The following is a 17,059-nucleotide window of genomic DNA, read 5'->3' as shown; positions in this document are numbered from 1 at the left end:
TAGCCTATGTGTGGATGACATCAAGTGGTGATGGTCATCGGATTCGAGGAGTCCAAGTGCAAGATGAGATGACATCAAGTGGTGATGGTCATCGAGTTCGGGGAGTCCAGGTGCAAGATGAGAAGCCGGAGGTTATATGCTTTGAAGCTTGCGGTCCACATCATGATAATGTGCATGTGAAGATGGGCTTGAGATAAGGCTTCCCTCATTGCATCATGAGGAAGCAATTCGAGTATCTTCACCAAGTGGTCGTGGACAAGAAAGGGATTCCAACTTGAGGCAAGCATTAAAGTCATCATCAAGCTCAAGTTGAATGTGCAAGGCAAAGGTATACCTTAGCTAGGTTTTCCTAGTTTTTCCGGTCTCATAGTGCTTGGTGGGAGACCGGATTATAGGTTTGATAGCCGTACTATCAAGAGGGACTCTCGGGCAAGTAGCTTGATCACGTCGCATGTAGAGAGCTCAAACCTTTGCATTACTTGCATCATTCTTTCTCGTTGATCTTGGGTGGTTCTCTATGTGAGGACCTTGGGCTTTTCCATAGCTTCAAAACGAGCCCAAGATCATCGAATTCGGAGTCCGTATGCCCAAGTTATCGATGTTTTAGTGGGCTGCTGCTGGCTGTCCTGGGGACCTCGTGTGCACGGGGTCTTTGACCCCGTGCGCACGGGGTGTCCAGAATTCTGGGTACTCCGTGCACACGGGCTCGTACCGTGCACACGGAACCCCGTGCACACGGGGTCTCAACCCCCGTGCGCACGGGGTGCCCAGGAAATGCCCATTGGAGCCCCAACGGCTAGTTTCGGAGTTTGGCTATTTAAGGGCCCTTTCCTCCCACCGGTTGGGGGTTGGTTCACACACATTCTAAACACCATTTTGAGCCTCTCTCCACCTCTCCCAAACCCCTATCTCCCCTCTATGTGAAGGGGGATTTGTGGATGGATTAGTGAGCCATTTGTTGATCATATCCAAAGCATCCCCTCTCTTCAATCTCCTACTTTCAAGAGTGCATCTTATGAGATTGAGAGAGTGAGTTGAGCATTTGTTGCTTGACCTTGCATTGCATTTGTTGCATTGGTTTGAGCTCCCTTCATCGATTTGTTCGAGTGTGAGCCCGTGAGTTTATTACTCTTGGAGGCCTCCGCCTCCTAGACGGTTTGGTGATACATTGAGAAGATTGTGAAAGAGGCCTATGTGGCCAAGGTTCCCCCAGAAGCTTCCTCTTGTGGTGTGCTCCGGGGAAGGGTGTTGAAGTGGCCTAGGTGGTCAAGTTCCTCCGGAAGCTTCCTTGTTTGTGGTGTGCTCAGGAGAAGTTTGTAAAGGTGTGGTGGTCGCCTTCAAGACCAACCCCGAGTGAATCGAGGCTCATCCGTTGGGGGTGACTCGAAAAGGAGAATACGGTGAGTCACTTGGTGACGCCCCGGAGCTTTGGCTTCGGCACCGCTCTAACGGAGATTAGCACTCTCACGAGTGTGAACTTCGGGATAAATCCGCGTCTCCGACTCACTTGTGGTTATCTCTTACCCACACCCTTTACTTACCGCAATTCATACTTGCTCATATTGATATATCTTGTGCTAGTTGAATTGCTTAGTTGTTCCTACATTTCCATATCTTGTGATATAGTTTGTGCTTGCTAGTTTCCTTAAGTGCCTATCTTGTTTAGCATAGGTTGTTGGTGCACTTAGTTGAGCCTAGCATATTTAGGATTTGTGCTTGAAAGGTATCCGTTTAGTTTAATTCCGCATTAGGATAAAGCCAAATCCGTAACAGTTTTAAAATGCCTATTCACCCCCCCCTCTAGTCGTCATCTAGATCCTTTCTGTATCCAGATCCCGCTGTTGGTTATTGGCCAGAGAGTTGTCTCAGTCATGTCTGCATGATTCCCGAACCTGTAGGGTCTACACACTTAAGGTTCGGTGACGCTAGAGTTGTTATGGGAATTAGTGTGCAGTTACCGAATGTTGTTCGGAGTCCCGGATGAGATCCCGGGCGTCACGAGGAGTTCTGAAATGGTCCGGAGGTAAAGATTTATATATGGGAAGTCCTATTTTGGCCACCGGAAAATGTTCGGGATTTTTCGGTATTATACCGGGAAAGTTCTAGAAGGTTTCGGAGTGGGGCCCACCTGCATGGGGGGACCCACGTGAACGTGGGTAGTGGGGGCAAGGCCCCACACCCCTGGTCAAGGCGCACCAAGATCCCCCCTTAGAAGGAATAAGATCATATCCCGAAGGGATAAGATCAAGATCCCTAAAAAGGGGGATAACAATCGGTGGGGAAGGGAAATGATGGGATTTCTTTCCCCCACCTTTGCCACGCCCCAATGGACTTGGAGGGCAAGAAACCAGCCCCCTCCACCCCTATATATATTGGGGAGGCGCATGGGAGCCGCACCCCTTCCCCTGGCGCAGCCCTCTCCCTCCCCAACACCTCCTCCGTAGTAGTAGTGCTTGGCGAAGCCCTGCCGTAGTAGTAGTACGACTCCTTCATCTGTGTTCTTGTAACGCTTCTGCATCGCGATCTTCAAGGGTATGAAGATGCACTCCCCTCTCTCTTGTTGCTAGTCTCTCCATAGATTGATCTTGGTGATGCGTAGAATTTTTTTAATTTCTGCAACGATTCCCAACAGTCGCCGACGAGAACGCCTTCTGGGCGGAGAGGACGGCAAGGCAGCGCGCGGAGCGGGCGGACAGGCGTCAGCGGAAGGCACTCGGGGAGGCGCAGTGTGATCTCATTAACGCAGGTGGGGAGTCGTTCTTCAACTCAGACGATCCTCGTTAGGAAGACGTGTGGCTCTTTACCACGGACGACACCAGCGAGAATGATGATGACGACTCGGAGTAGATTCTAGTTGCACCGTAGTTTTTATCTAGTTGCACCGTAGTTTTATCCAGTTGCACCGTAATTTTTATCTATCTATGCTATGATGAACTATGTATGCATTGTGAAATATCTATGTATCGTTTTATCTATCTATCTATGCATATGCACTGTATAGAGTGTTTGTGCGAGAGTGCGCGCACACTATTTTTGCAGCGCCTGCTGGAGCTACCACGCGCGCTAATGTTTATAGCCGCCATTGAAGCCAGCGCTCCACGCCGCGCAAAAACAGTCGTTCGACGCGCTGCAAACGCTTTTTTAACGCGTCGCGCGTTGGGCGGCCGTTGGAGATACTCTTAACCCCTCCTCGTGCGCCTCTATTGATGCTCCTCGTTTAGGTCGCCTCCTTCGGTCACGACGCCGATGCCCCTAACATTAGCAACTCCAATCGCCGCTTGTGAATGGCATGGCTCGCAGCCAGGTGAGTGCTCAACGTGGTGGTGGAAAAATGTTCAACCGTTTTCCTCCAGCAAGCATTATCATGTCCCATGTGTTGAACTGTCGTCCCGTCCCGAAGAACCCTATTTGTCGATCGCTTTTGTCATTAGCGACTCTTCTCCTACAATCCTGATTCATGACAGCTTGCATTTACTTCATAGCGAAGCATATGTGGTTCAACACAGTTTTAAAGGTTTTTTAAACAGGTATAATTTCTCCATTGCAACGCATGGGCGTATGTGCTAGTAAAACTTGAAAGGTAAGAACTGCATTTTTTCTCCAAGATGGAATTAGCGACCAAGTCTTAGACCATCTCCAACCGATCCCTATAATTTAGAGGAGTATGTTGACTCTTATCCTTTAACTCCTCAAATTTGCTCCTCTAAAATTAAGCGGTTCTTGATTCAAACTAGTCCATCAAACTTGATTGGAACTCCATTCAAACTAGTAGCATAAAGTATATTGCATAATAAACTATATTACATAAATTTAAACAAAATCTAAACTAAAATTACATAGATTTAAATGAAGATACAAAGAAATATAGTCCTTCATGCAAATTAGAGGAATCCGCCTGAGCACTATGGACTGAGTCGCTCCGACGGGAATCCATTGCGACCGCGCAAGCAGCACTTGGATTCGTCCCACCGGTAGCTCGAGGTGCGTGATCACGGCGGACCATCGCGCCCAGCCAAACGGCCCCGGGCTGGCTTCACAACCCCTGTTGTTGAGCCTCATTCCCGTGAAGTCGGGCTCCGAGTTCAAGGTCAATGCCGGTAGATGGCTCGCCCATGGATGCGCTGAGGGCCATTGTGCCCGCCGAGCGAGGGAGAATGCGCATCAAACAGTGGAAACGAAGCCGCATGCCGTGTTGGACATGACCGAGGATACCCTCCGAGCCCGCGTCCTCGTGAAGCGGTAACCCCAGACGACGCGTGCCCTCGCTGGACTGTCCCCCAAAGAGGAGGAGGAGGCCGGTGATGGGTTGAACAACTTCGACAGTGAGAAGATCCGGCTCAATCCATATTGTGTCTTCTACCGCTACTTCCGTGATGAACACAACAAGGGCAAGGGCAAAGGTGACCGTCAGTGAACTTTCTCCATAGCTCATAGCTAGTACAACAAGCCAATTTTTGGTAGTCTGATGGCATGTAGAACAAAGCAGGTTAGTTCAATGATGCATGCCATTGTTTGGGTTTGAGGATTTGATAATGAGGTATCGTGGACACAGACATTTGACGGGTGACCAGTTATTGTTCGCGAACGCGTCCACAGAAGTTTAGGGGGGCAGATTTGCTAGGTCCAGCTGCAGATCCTCTAATGTTGCACTCCCTCCATTCCGAATCACTCGTCGCGTAAATGGATAGAAATGGATGTATATAGAACTAAAAATACGTATAGATACATCCATTTCTGCGATAAGTAATTCGAGACTAAGGAAGTAGGAAGGAAAATGTTTACTATCAGCCAGATGATTACACGCTCGCATAAACCGCCCCCTATACACGCCACACGTCCGTGTGGTTTTTTCCTCCACCTCCCGCCTTTGTTCTATATGTCGACTGCCTTGGCCCCCAAGCGTTGATGCCTAAGCTCTATACGCCACTGCAAGCTACTGCCATCATCGCTGGTGGTGGACTGATGATGCGAGGTCGCATCATGCTCAGCACCGGCGTCGGCTGTTGCTGCAGTCGGTGTTGCCGAGTGTCGCCGACCGTTGATGTGGTTGGTGTTGACAACCAAGTCGCATCGTTGCCAGTGCTGCAGAGGAGGAGCACTAGAACCATGGATCTCGCCTGGCAGTGGGGATGTTTCGTCACAGCGTGCATGGTGTTGCGTCCTCGCAGATCTCGGCGGGCCGCGGAGCTGCAGTGCAAAACGCTGGTGGGCAGTAGAGCTGCAGTGCAATGGGCGTGTTGCTACGCGCCGACGACGGAGTTGCAATGCAACACGCCGGTGGGCAGTAGAGCTGCAGTGCAACGGGGGTGTTGCTACGCGCCGATGGTGGAGCTGCAGTGCAACACACCGGTACCGGTGGTGAAAGGAGAAGCTATAGTGCAACGGGCGTGGTGCTGCGGGCCGTCGGCGGAGCTGTAGTGCAATGGTCGGTCCATTGATGAGGGTGTGGCTACTGTGGTGCAGCTTGCTGCGTTGAGCGGTCAACGGTTTGCGGGTGACGGATCTGACGGCCGAGAACCTAGCTGATTTCTTTTTGAAATCAACCGGTTGATTCCTAGGAGTCGCCTCGTATGAATCAAGTCAATGAAGGAGGACCAGATTTTCTGTCAAAGCTGTGCAATCCATATCATCTTCCTAATCTCGCAGTTCATTTTTCTGGAAGATCCAATATTACAACCCATGCATCGGTGCTTTCATTATTGATTCCTATGCGTGCTGGTAGTGTCGGGCGCCCATTGATCAGAGACGAGGAGGAGGTGGTCGCCATCCCTGACGAGTCTCACGTCGTCGATCTCGGCGTCGTCACTCGTTATTACCCTCGTCGTCGCGAACCCGAATTTGTTCCCCCCGAGCTCGAGCAACTACAGCATCGTCTCTGGCACGAACACGAGCAGCCTCCTCTCACCCGGTCCCTGTTCAGGGCACGAGATGGTCACCCTGATGTGCGAGCTGATCGGATTCCTCTCGTGTCAATGGTGGAAGCTCGTACCACCTCTGTCGTCGTGTCGGTTTCCGTGGAACGATGAGGAGATGACGCCGAAGAGGGAGTTCCGGAAGCTGGCCATCCGCTGCGGCGTGCTGCGCGCCGACGAGGAGTTTGACTCGCAGCCCACACGGTTCGGCTACGGCGACGACGACGACGACCCGACGCTACCGATTGGCGGCAGGACTCTCGCCGACGGCGCATTCCTAAACCTCGCGACCTGCGGAGCCACTTGCGGGACAACAACGCCCTCTCTCAGCATGTTGGCCGAGAGAGCTTTGCATGTACGGTGCTAGGAGAATCCAGCGAGCTGCCTGCCTGCTAGCTTCGGAAGCTAGCTTTGCACTCACGGTAAATTTGTTCTAGCGATTCAAAAAACCAACACGTGGGTCGAGCCATTGCATCGCGGCCGACGACGGGGGAGGCGGCGGTGGCGGTGCCAGGCCGTAGGCATAGCCTTGATTCCCGTCGGGACAGGCCTATGCCGACGGCCCCCGTAGGCATAGGGCCGTCGGCAACATATGCGTCGGTGTATCCCGGGATGCCGTCGGCATAGATGATATGCCGACGACATCTGTACATCTATGCCGACCGCCAGGGTCATCGGCAAAGTTCCACACTAACGGTGGCTGCCGGCGCCGTCGTCAAGTGCTGCCCATAGAGGAGACGCCATGTGGCAGGGGCTATGCCGACAGCTTAGCCGTAGGCATAGTTTCAGATATATGCCGATGTTGGAAATATGCCCTAGAGGCAATAATAAATGGTTATTATTATATTTCTTTGTTCATGGTAATTGTCTATTATTCATGCTATAATTATATTATCCGGAAATCGTGATACATGTGTGAATACATAGACCACAACGTGTCCCTAGTAAGCCTCTAGTTGACTAGCTCGTTGATCAACATATAGTCATGGTTTCCTGACTATGGACATTAGATGTCATTGATAACGGGATCACATCATTAGGAGAATGATGTGATGGACAAGACCCAATCCTAAGCATAGCATAAAAGATCGTGTAGTTTCGTTTGCTAGAGCTTTTCCAATGTCAAGTATCTTTTCCTTAGACCATGAGATCGTGCAACTCCCGGATACTGTAGGAGTGCTTTGGGTGTGCCAAACGTCACAACGTAACTGGGTGACTATAAAGGTGCACTACGGGTATCTCCGAAAGTGTCTGTTGGGTTGGCACGGATCGAGACTGGGATTTGTCACTCCGTGTGACGGAGAGGTATCTCTGGGCCCACTCGGTAATGCATCATCATAATGAGCTCAATGTGACTAAGGCGTTGGTCACGGGATCATGCATTGCGGTACGAGTAAAGAGACTTGCCGGTAACGAGATTGAACAAGGTATTGGGATACCGACGACCGAATCTCGGGCAAGTAACATACCGATTGACAAAGGGAATTGTATACGGGATTGATTGAATCCTCGACACCGTGGTTCATCCGATGAGATCATCGTGGAACATGTGGGAGCCAACATGGGTATCCAGATCCCGCTGTTGGTTATTGACCAGAGAGGCGTCTCGGTCATGTCTGCATGTCTCCCGAACCCGTAGGGTCTACACACTTAAGGTTCGGTGACGCTAGGGTTGTAGAGATATGTGTATGCGGAAACCCGAAAGTTGTTCGGAGTCCCGGATGAGATCCCGGACGTCACGAGAGGTTCCGGAATGGTCCGGAGGTGAAGAATTATATATAGGAAGTCAAGTTTCGGCCACCGGGAAAGTTTCGGGGGTTACCGGTATTGTACCGGGACCACCGGAAGGGTCCCGGGGGTCCACCGGGTGGGCCACCTATCCCGGAGGGCCCCATGGGCTGAAAGTGGAAGGGAACCAGCCCCTAGTGGGCTGGGCGCCCCCCCACTGGCCTCCCCCCATGCGCCTAGGGTTGGGAACCCTAGGGTGGGGGGCTTTCCCCTTGCCTTGGGGGGCAAGGCAACCCCTTCCCCCCTTTGGCCGCCGCCCCCCACCCTAGATGGGATCTGGCCGGCGCCCCCCCCCCCTCCCAGGGGGCCTATATAAAGGGGGGAGGGAGGGAAGCAAGCTACAGCCTTGGGCGCCTCCCTCCTCCCCTGCAACACCTCTCTCTCTCTCGCAGAAGCTCGGCGAAGCCCTGCCGGAGACCCGCTACATCCACCACCACGCCGTCGTGCTGCTGGATCTCCATCAACCTCTCCTTCCCCCTTGCTGGATCAAGAAGGAGGAGACGTCGCTGCACCGTACGTGTGTTGAACGCGGAGGTGCCGTCCGTTCGGCACTCGATCATCGGTGATTTGGATCACGGCGAGTACGACTCCGTCATCCACGTTCATTGGAACGCTTCCGCTCGCGATCTACAAGGGTATGTAGATGCACTCCTTTCCCCTCGTTGCTAGTAGACTCCATAGATGCATCTTGGTGAGCGTAGGAAAATTTTAAATTATGCTACGATTCCAAACAGTGGCATCATGAGCCAGGCCTATGCGTAGTTACTATGCACGAGTAGAACACAAAGCAGTTGTGGGCGTTGAGTTTGCCAATTCTTCTGGCCGCTACTAGTCTTTTCTTGTTTCGGCGGCATTGTAGGATGAAGCGGCCCGGACCGACCTTACACGTACGCTTACGTGAGACCGGTTCCACCGATTGACATGCACTAGTTGCATAAGGTGGCTAGCGGGTGTCTGTCTCTCCTACTTTAGTCGGAACGGATTCGATGAAAAGGGTCCTTATGAAGGGTAAATAGAAATTGGCAAATCACATTGTGGTCATACGTAGGTAAGAAAACGTTCTTGCTAGAAACCTACAAACCACGTAAAAACTTGCAACAACAATTAGAGGACGTCTAACTTGTTTTTGCAGCAAGTGCTATGTGATGTGATATGGCCAGAAGATGTGATGAATGATATATGTGATGTATGAGATTGATCATATTCTTGTAATAGGAATCACGACTTGCATGTCGATGAGTATGACAACCGGCAGGAGCCATAGGAGTTGTCTTTATTATTTTCCATGACCTGCGTGTCATTGAATAACGCCATGTAAATTACTTTACTTTGTTGCTAAACGCGTTAGCCATAGAAGTAGAAGTAATTGATGGCATGACGACTTCATGAAGACACAATGATGGAGATCATGATGATGGAGATCATGGTGTCATGCCGGTGACGAAGATGATCATGGTGCCCCGAAGATGGAGATCAAAGGAGCATAATGATATTGGCCATATCATGTCACTATTTGATTGCATGTGATGTTTATCATTTTTTTATCTTATTTGCTTAGAACGACGGTAGTAAGTAAGATGATCCCTTATAATAATTTCAAGAAAGTGTTCACCCTAACTGTGCACCGTTGCGAAGGTTCGTTGTTTCGAAGCACCACGTGATGATCGGGTGTGATAGATTCTAACGTTCGAATACAACGGGTGTTGACGAGCCTAGCATGTACAGACATGGCCTCGGAACACACGCAATACACTTAGGTTGACTTGACGTGCCTAGCATGTACAGACATGGCCTCGGAACACGGAGGACCGAAAGGTCGAGCATGAGTCGTATAGAAGATACGATCAACATGGAGATGTTCACCGATCTTGACTAGTCCGTCTCACGTGATGATCGGACACGGCCTAGTTAAACTCGGATCATGTTTCACTTAGATGACGAGAGGGATGTCTATCTGAGTGGGAGTTCATTAAATAATTTGATTAGATGAACTCAATTATCATGAACTTAGTCTAAAATCTTTACACTATGTCTTGTAGATCAAATGGCCAACGTTGTCCTCAATTTCAACGCGTTCGTAGAGAAAACCAAGCTGAAAGATGATGAAAGCAACTATACGGACTGGGTCCGGAACCTGAGGCTCATCCTCATAGTAGCCAAGAAAGATTATGTCTTAGAAGCACCGCTAGGTGATGCACCAATCCCACATAACCAAGACGTTATGAACGCTTGGCAGCAGCGTGCTGATGATTACTCCCTCGTTCAGTGCGGCATGCTTTACAGCCTAGAACCGGGTCTCCAAAAGCGTTTTGAGAAACATGGAGCATATGAGATGTTCGAGGAGCTGAAACTAATTTTCCAAGCTCATGCCCGGGTCGAGAGATATGATGTCTCCGACAAGTTTTTCAGCTGTAAAATGGAGGAGAATAGTTCTGTTAGTGAGCACATACTCAGAATGTCTGGGTTGCATAACCGCTTGTCTCAGCTGGGAGTTAATCTCCCGGATGACGCGGTCATTGACAGAATCCTCCAGTCGCTTCCACCAAGCTACAAGAGCTTTGTGATGAACTACAATATGCAGGGGATGGAAAAGACCATTCCTGAGGTATATTCAATGCTGAAATCAGCGGAAGGGGAGATCAGAAAAGAACATCAAGTGTTGATGGTGAATAAAACCACTAAGTTCAAGAAGGGCAAGGGTAAGAAGAACTTCAAGAAGGACGGCAAGGGAGTTGCCGCGCCCGGTAAACCAGTTACTGGGAAGAAGTCAAAGAATGGACCCAAGCCCGAGACTGAGTGCTTTTATTGCAAGGGAAGTGGTCACTGGAAGCGGAACTGCCCCAAATACTTAGCGGACAAGAAGAAGGCCGGCAACACCAAAGGTATATGTGATATACAAGTTATTGATGTGTACCTTACCAGTACTCGTAGTAGCTCCTGGGTATTTGATACCGGTGCGGTTGCTCATATTTGTAACTCAAAACAGGAACTACGGAATAAACGGAGACTGGCGAAGGACGAGGTGACGATGCGCGTCGGGAATGGTTCCAAGGTCGATGTGATCGCCGTCGGCACGCTACCTCTGCATCTACCCACGGGATTAGTTTTGAACCTCCATAATTGTTATTTAGTGCCAGCTTTGAGCATGAACATTGTATCCGGATCTCGTTTAATTCGAGATGGCTACTCATTTAAATCCGAGAATAATGGTTGTTCTATTTATTTGAGAGATATGTTTTATGGTCATGCCCCGCTGGTCAATGGTTTATTTTTGATGAATCTCGAACGTGATGTTACACATGTTCATAGTGTGAATACCAAAAGATGTAAAGTTGATAACGATAGTCCCACATACTTGTGGCACTGCCGCCTTGGTCACATTGGTGTCAAGCGCATGAAGAAGCTCCATGTAGATGGACTTTTGGAGTCTCTTGATTACGAATCATTTGACACGTGCGAACCATGCCTCATGGGTAAGATGACCAAGACTCCGTTCTCCGGAACAATGGAGCGAGCAACCAACTTATTGGAAATCATACATACCGAAGTGTGCGCTCCAATGAGTGTTGAGGCTTGCAGAGGATATCGTTATGTTCTCACTCTCACTGATGACTTAAGTAGATATGGGTATGTCTACCTAATGAAACACAAGTCTGAAACCTTTGAAAAGTTCAAGGAATTTCAGAGTGAAGTTGAGAATCAACGTGACAGGAAAATAAAATTCTTACAAACAGATCGTGGTGGAGAATATTTAAGTCACGAATTTGGTACACACTTAAGGAAATGTGGAATAGTTTCACAACTCACGCCGCCTGGAACACCTCAGAGAAATGGTGTGTCCGAACGTCGTAATCGCACTCTATTGGATATGGTGCGATCTATGATGTCTCTTACCGATTTACCGCTCTCATTCTAGGGGTATGCTTTAGAGACTGCCGCATTCACTTTAAATAGGGCTCCGTCTAAATCCGTTGAGACGACACCGTATGAATTATGGTTTGGGAAGAAACCTAAGCTGTCGTTTCTAAAAGTTTGGGGATGCGATGCTTATGTCAAGAAACTTCAACCTGAAAAGCTCGAACCCAAGTCGGAAAAATGCGTCTTCATAGGATACCCTAAGGAAACTATTGGGTATACCTTCTACTTCAGATCCGAAGGCAAGATCTTCGTTGCCAAAAACGGGTCCTTTCTGGAGAAGGAGTTTCTCTCGAAAGAATTGAGTGGGAGGAAAGTGGAACTTGATGAGGTGATAGTCACCCCTTCCGAACCGGAAAGTAGCGCAGCGCGGGAAAATGTTCCTGTGGTGCCTACACCGACTGGGGAGGAAGTTAATGATGATGATCATGAAGCGTCGGATCAAGTTACTGAACTTCTTAGGTCCACAAGGACACGTTCCGCACCAGAGTGGTACAGCAACCCTGTCCTGGAAATCATGTTGTTAGACAACGGTGAACCTTCGAACTATGAAGAAGCGATGGCGGGCCCGGATTCCGACAAATGGCTAGAAGCCATGAAATCCGAGATAGAATCCATGTATGAAAACAAAGTATGGACTTTGACTGACTTGCCCGATGAGCGGCGAGCCATAGAAAACAAATGGATCTTTAAGAAGAAGACGGACGCAGATGGTAATGTGACCATCTACAAAGCTCGACTTGTCGCTAAGGGTTATCGACAAGTTCAAGGGGTTGACTACGATGAGACTTTCTCACCCGTAGCGAAGCTGAAATCCGTCCGAATCATGTTAGCAATTGCCGCATACTATGATTATGAGATATGGCAGATGGACATCAAAACGGCATTCCTTAATGGCTTCCTTAAGGAAGAGTTGTATATGATGCAGCCGGAAGGTTTTGTCGATCCTAAGAATGCTAACAAAGTATGCAAGCTCCAGCGCTCAATCTATGGGCTGGTGCAAGCATCTCGGAGTTGGAACATTCGCTTTGATGAGATGATCAAAGCGTTTGGGTTTACACAGACTTATGGAGAAGCCTGTGTTTACAAGAAAGTGAGTGGGAGCTCTGTAGCATTTCTCATATTATATGTGGATGACATACTATTGATGGGAAATGATATAGAATTCTTGGAAAGTATAAAGGCCTATTTGAATAAGTGTTTTTCAATGAAGGACCTTGGAGAAGCTGCTTATATATTAGGCATCAAGATCTATAGAGATAGATCAAGACGCCTCATTGGTCTTTCACAAAGTACATGCCTTGACAAGATATTGAAGAAGTTCAGTATGGATCAGTCCAAGAAGGGGTTCTTGCCTGTATTGCAAGGTGTGCAATTGAGCACGGCTCAATGCCCGACCACGGCAGAAGATATAGAAAAGATGAGTGTCATCCCCTATGCCTCGGCCATAGGGTCTATTATGTATGCCATGCTGTGTACCAGACCTGATGTAAACCTTGCCGTAAGTTTGGTAGGAAGGTACCAAAGTAATCCCGGCATGGAACACTGGACAGCGGTCAAGAATATCCTGAAGTACCTGAAGAGGACTAAGGATATGTTTCTCGTTTATGGAGGTGACGAAGAGCTCGTCGTAAAGGGTTACGTCAACGCTAGCTTCGACACAGATCTGGATGACTCGAAGTCACAAACCGGATACGTGTATATATTGAATGGAGGAGCAGTAAGCTGGTGCAGTTGCAAGCAAAGCGTCGTGGCGGGATCTACATGTGAAGCGGAATACATGGCAGCCTCGGAGGCAGCACAGGAAGCAGTCTGGTTGAAGGAGTTCATTACCGACCTAGGGGTGATTCCCAATGCGTCGGGCTCGATGACTCTCTTCTGTGACAACACTGGAGCTATTGCCCTTGCAAAGGAGCCCAGGTTTCACAGGAAGACCAGGCATATCAAGCGTCACTTCAACTCCATTCGTGAAAGTGTTCAAAATGGAGACATAGATATTTGTAAAGTACATACGGACCTGAATGTAGCAGATCCGTTGACTAAACCTCTCCCTAGGGCAAAACATGATCAACACCAGGACGCAATGGGTGTTCGATTCATCACAATGTAACTAGATTATTGACTCTAGTGCAAGTGGGAGACTGTTGGAAATATGCCCTAGAGGCAATAATAAATGGTTATTATTATATTTCTTTGTTCATGGTAATTGTCTATTATTCATGCTATAATTGTATTATCCGGAAATCGTGATACATGTGTGAATACATAGACCACAACGTGTCCCTAGTAAGCCTCTAGTTGACTAGCTCGTTGATCAACATATAGTCATGGTTTCCTGACTATGGACATTAGATGTCATTGATAACGGGATCACATCATTAGGAGAATGATGTGATGGACAAGACCCAATCCTAAGCATAGCATAAAATATCGTGTAGTTTCGTTTGCTAGAGCTTTTCCAATGTCAAGTATCTTTTCCTTAGACCATGAGATCGTGCAACTCCCGGATACCGTAGGAGTGCTTTGAGTGTGCCAAACGTCACAACGTAACTGGGTGACTATAAAGGTGCACTACGGGTATCTCCGAAAGTGTCTGTTGGGTTGGCACGGATCGAGACTGGGATTTGTCACTCCGTGTGACGGAGAGGTATCTCTGGGCCCACTCGGTAATGCATCATCATAATGAGCTCAATGTGACTAAGGCGTTGGTCACGGGATCATGCATTGCGGTACGAGTAAAGAGACTTGCCGGTAACGAGATTGAATAAGGTATTGGGATACCGACGATCGAATCTCGGGCAAGTAACATACCGATTGACAAAGGGAATTGTATACGGGATTGATTGAATCCTCGACACCGTGGTTCATCCGATGAGATCATCGTGGAACATGTGGGAGCCAACATGGGTATCCAGATCCCGCTGTTGGTTATTGACCGGAGAGGCGTCTCGGTCATGTCTGCATGTCTCCCGAACCCGTAGGGTCTACACACTTAAGGTTCGGTGACGCTAGGGTTGTAGAGATATGTGTATGCGGAAACCCGAAAGTTGTTTGGAGTCCCGGATGAGATCCCGGACGTCACGAGAGGTTCCGGAATGGTCCGGAGGTGAAGAATTATATATATGAAGTCAAGTTTCAGCCACCGGGAAAGTTTCGGGGGTTACCGGTATTGTACCGGGACCACCGGAACGGTCCCGGGGGTCCACCGGGTGGGGCCACCTATCCCGGAGGGCCCCATGGGCTGAAAGTGGAAGGTAACCAGCCCCTAGTGGGCTGGGCGCCCCCCCCCATGGGCCTCCCCCCATGCGCCTAGGGTTGGGAACCCTAGGGTGGGGGGCTTTCCCCTTGCCTTGGGGGGCAAGGCAACCCCTTCCCCCCTTTGGCCGCCGCCCCCCACCCTAGATGGGATCTGGCCGGCGCCCCCTCCCAGGGGGCCTATATAAAGGGGGGGAGGGAGGGCAGCAAGCTACAGCCTTGGGCGCCTCCCTCCTCCCCTGCAACACCTCTCTCTCTCTCGCAGAAGCTCGGCGATGCTCTGCCGGAGACCCGCTACATCCACCACCACGCCGTCGTGCTGCTGGATCTCCATCAACCTCTCCTTCCCCCTTGCTGGATCAAGAAGGAGGAGACGTCGCTGCACCGTACGTGTGTTGAACGCGGAGGTGCCGTCCGTTCGGCACTCGATCATCGGTGATTTGGATCACGGCGAGTACGACTCCGTCATCCACGTTCATTGGAACGCTTCCGCTCGCGATCTACAAGGGTATGTAGATGCACTCCTTTCCCCTCGTTGCTAGTAGACTCCATAGATGCATCTTGGTGAGCGTAGGAAAATTTTAAATTATGCTACGATTCCCAACAGCCGACGGCCTAGCCGTAGGCATAGTTTCAGATATATGCCGACGGCCTAGCCGTAGGCATAGGCTCCATGTGGCGCCCTCTGGTAGCTCGCGGTGGCCCTATGCCGACGGCTTAGCCGTAGGCACAAGCTTCCGCAATTTCCGAATCACCCTGTAGAATGGCCTGTTCTCCTCGGTCGGAATAGGAAGTTCCTTCCCTTAGAACCGTACTTGAGAGTTTCCTACCTCATACGGCTCAGAAATTGCTATCTGAATTTCCCCTATCTTAACTGAATTCGATTTATCAAAAATCGATCCAATTTGTTTATGTGTGATTTTTTTCTCTTTTCTGTTTGATTTCAATTCAAATTCACAACAGATATATATGATGAAATAGACATACACAACATATATAAGTATCATGCTCACAACCAACACCATCACAACAATATAAGTATCATGACAAACATAAGCATCATCACAAACATAAGCATCTAAAGAAGCACACAAGTCATCTAAAAGACCATAAAAGACCACAAGTCATCTAAAGAACACAAGTTTATCATCACCACCACCGTCACCCAAAGGCTTAAGTGCCAGGACATCCACCACCACCGCCAAGGTCGTCACCGCCAAGTCCGCCGAAGCCCAGGTCGTCACTGCTAGCGGCAGCGCTACCGCCAAGACCGCCACCGCCTCCGTGGATCGGAGTGACCGGGCTCCGTGACTCAGGAGTGATGCCAAGACCAGCACCACCACCAATGGTAGATCCACCGGTTCCCTGGATGTTGAAAAGACATGTTAAGGGGATATATGATTGTGTTGAATAAACAGTATGCTTTGGGTGAATAGCTTGGGATGTGCTAACCGGCGCGGGGCCAGGGTTTTGTGCCAGAAACTCCTCAAAAGTAAGCAGCACTGGTTGTGGTGGAGGAGATGGTGCTGGTTGCAGTTAGGGAACCTTGCCGGCCGCCATGCACTCAACAACATGCTGCATGTTAATTGACCAAGCAAACAAGAATGTTAGAAGAAATGCAAGTGCAAAATAGAAGTGAAATGAAAAGGGCCAAACTAACCGCCATCATGCGAGAGTTGTGCTCATGAAATGCTAAAAGGCTCGCATGCCACGCCATGGTCTCCTGGCGTGTGTACTCCATGTAGGCCTACGGTATGACATGATGGAACTCATAAAACATCTCAATGCGGAAAATAAAGTGAGCAATGAAGATAAGAGGGAAAATACTTACAGAGTTCCGCTCAGCAAAGAGGGACTGTGACTGCGCACTGGTCATGGGCGTGCTTGTGCGCTGGCTCAGGCTCGGGTTGGTAGCTCGGAGCTGTGTGTAGGAGATAGAAGGAGTGATCACAGCATCCAGAATCGGCTGCCGACCTTGCTTCTTGGGCCCCATACCCACCACCACCCTCTCGTCCAGATCCGCCGCAATGGGGTCAGGTGTGCCCGGATGTAAACTCAGATACCCCTCGGAGTAGGCCTTCTTATACTTCGCGGTCTTGCCGTAGTACTTGGCCTCGCCGGGCTTGGGCTTCCTCCGTGTATGGGCGATCTCCCACGCCTCCATGTGTGAGAGCGGCCGCTTCAATTCC

Source organism: Aegilops tauschii, chromosome 2, assembly GCF_002575655.3.
Source record: "Aegilops tauschii subsp. strangulata cultivar AL8/78 chromosome 2, Aet v6.0, whole genome shotgun sequence".
NCBI lineage: Eukaryota > Viridiplantae > Streptophyta > Magnoliopsida > Poales > Poaceae > Aegilops > Aegilops tauschii.
This window is presented reverse-complemented; position numbering follows the sequence as displayed.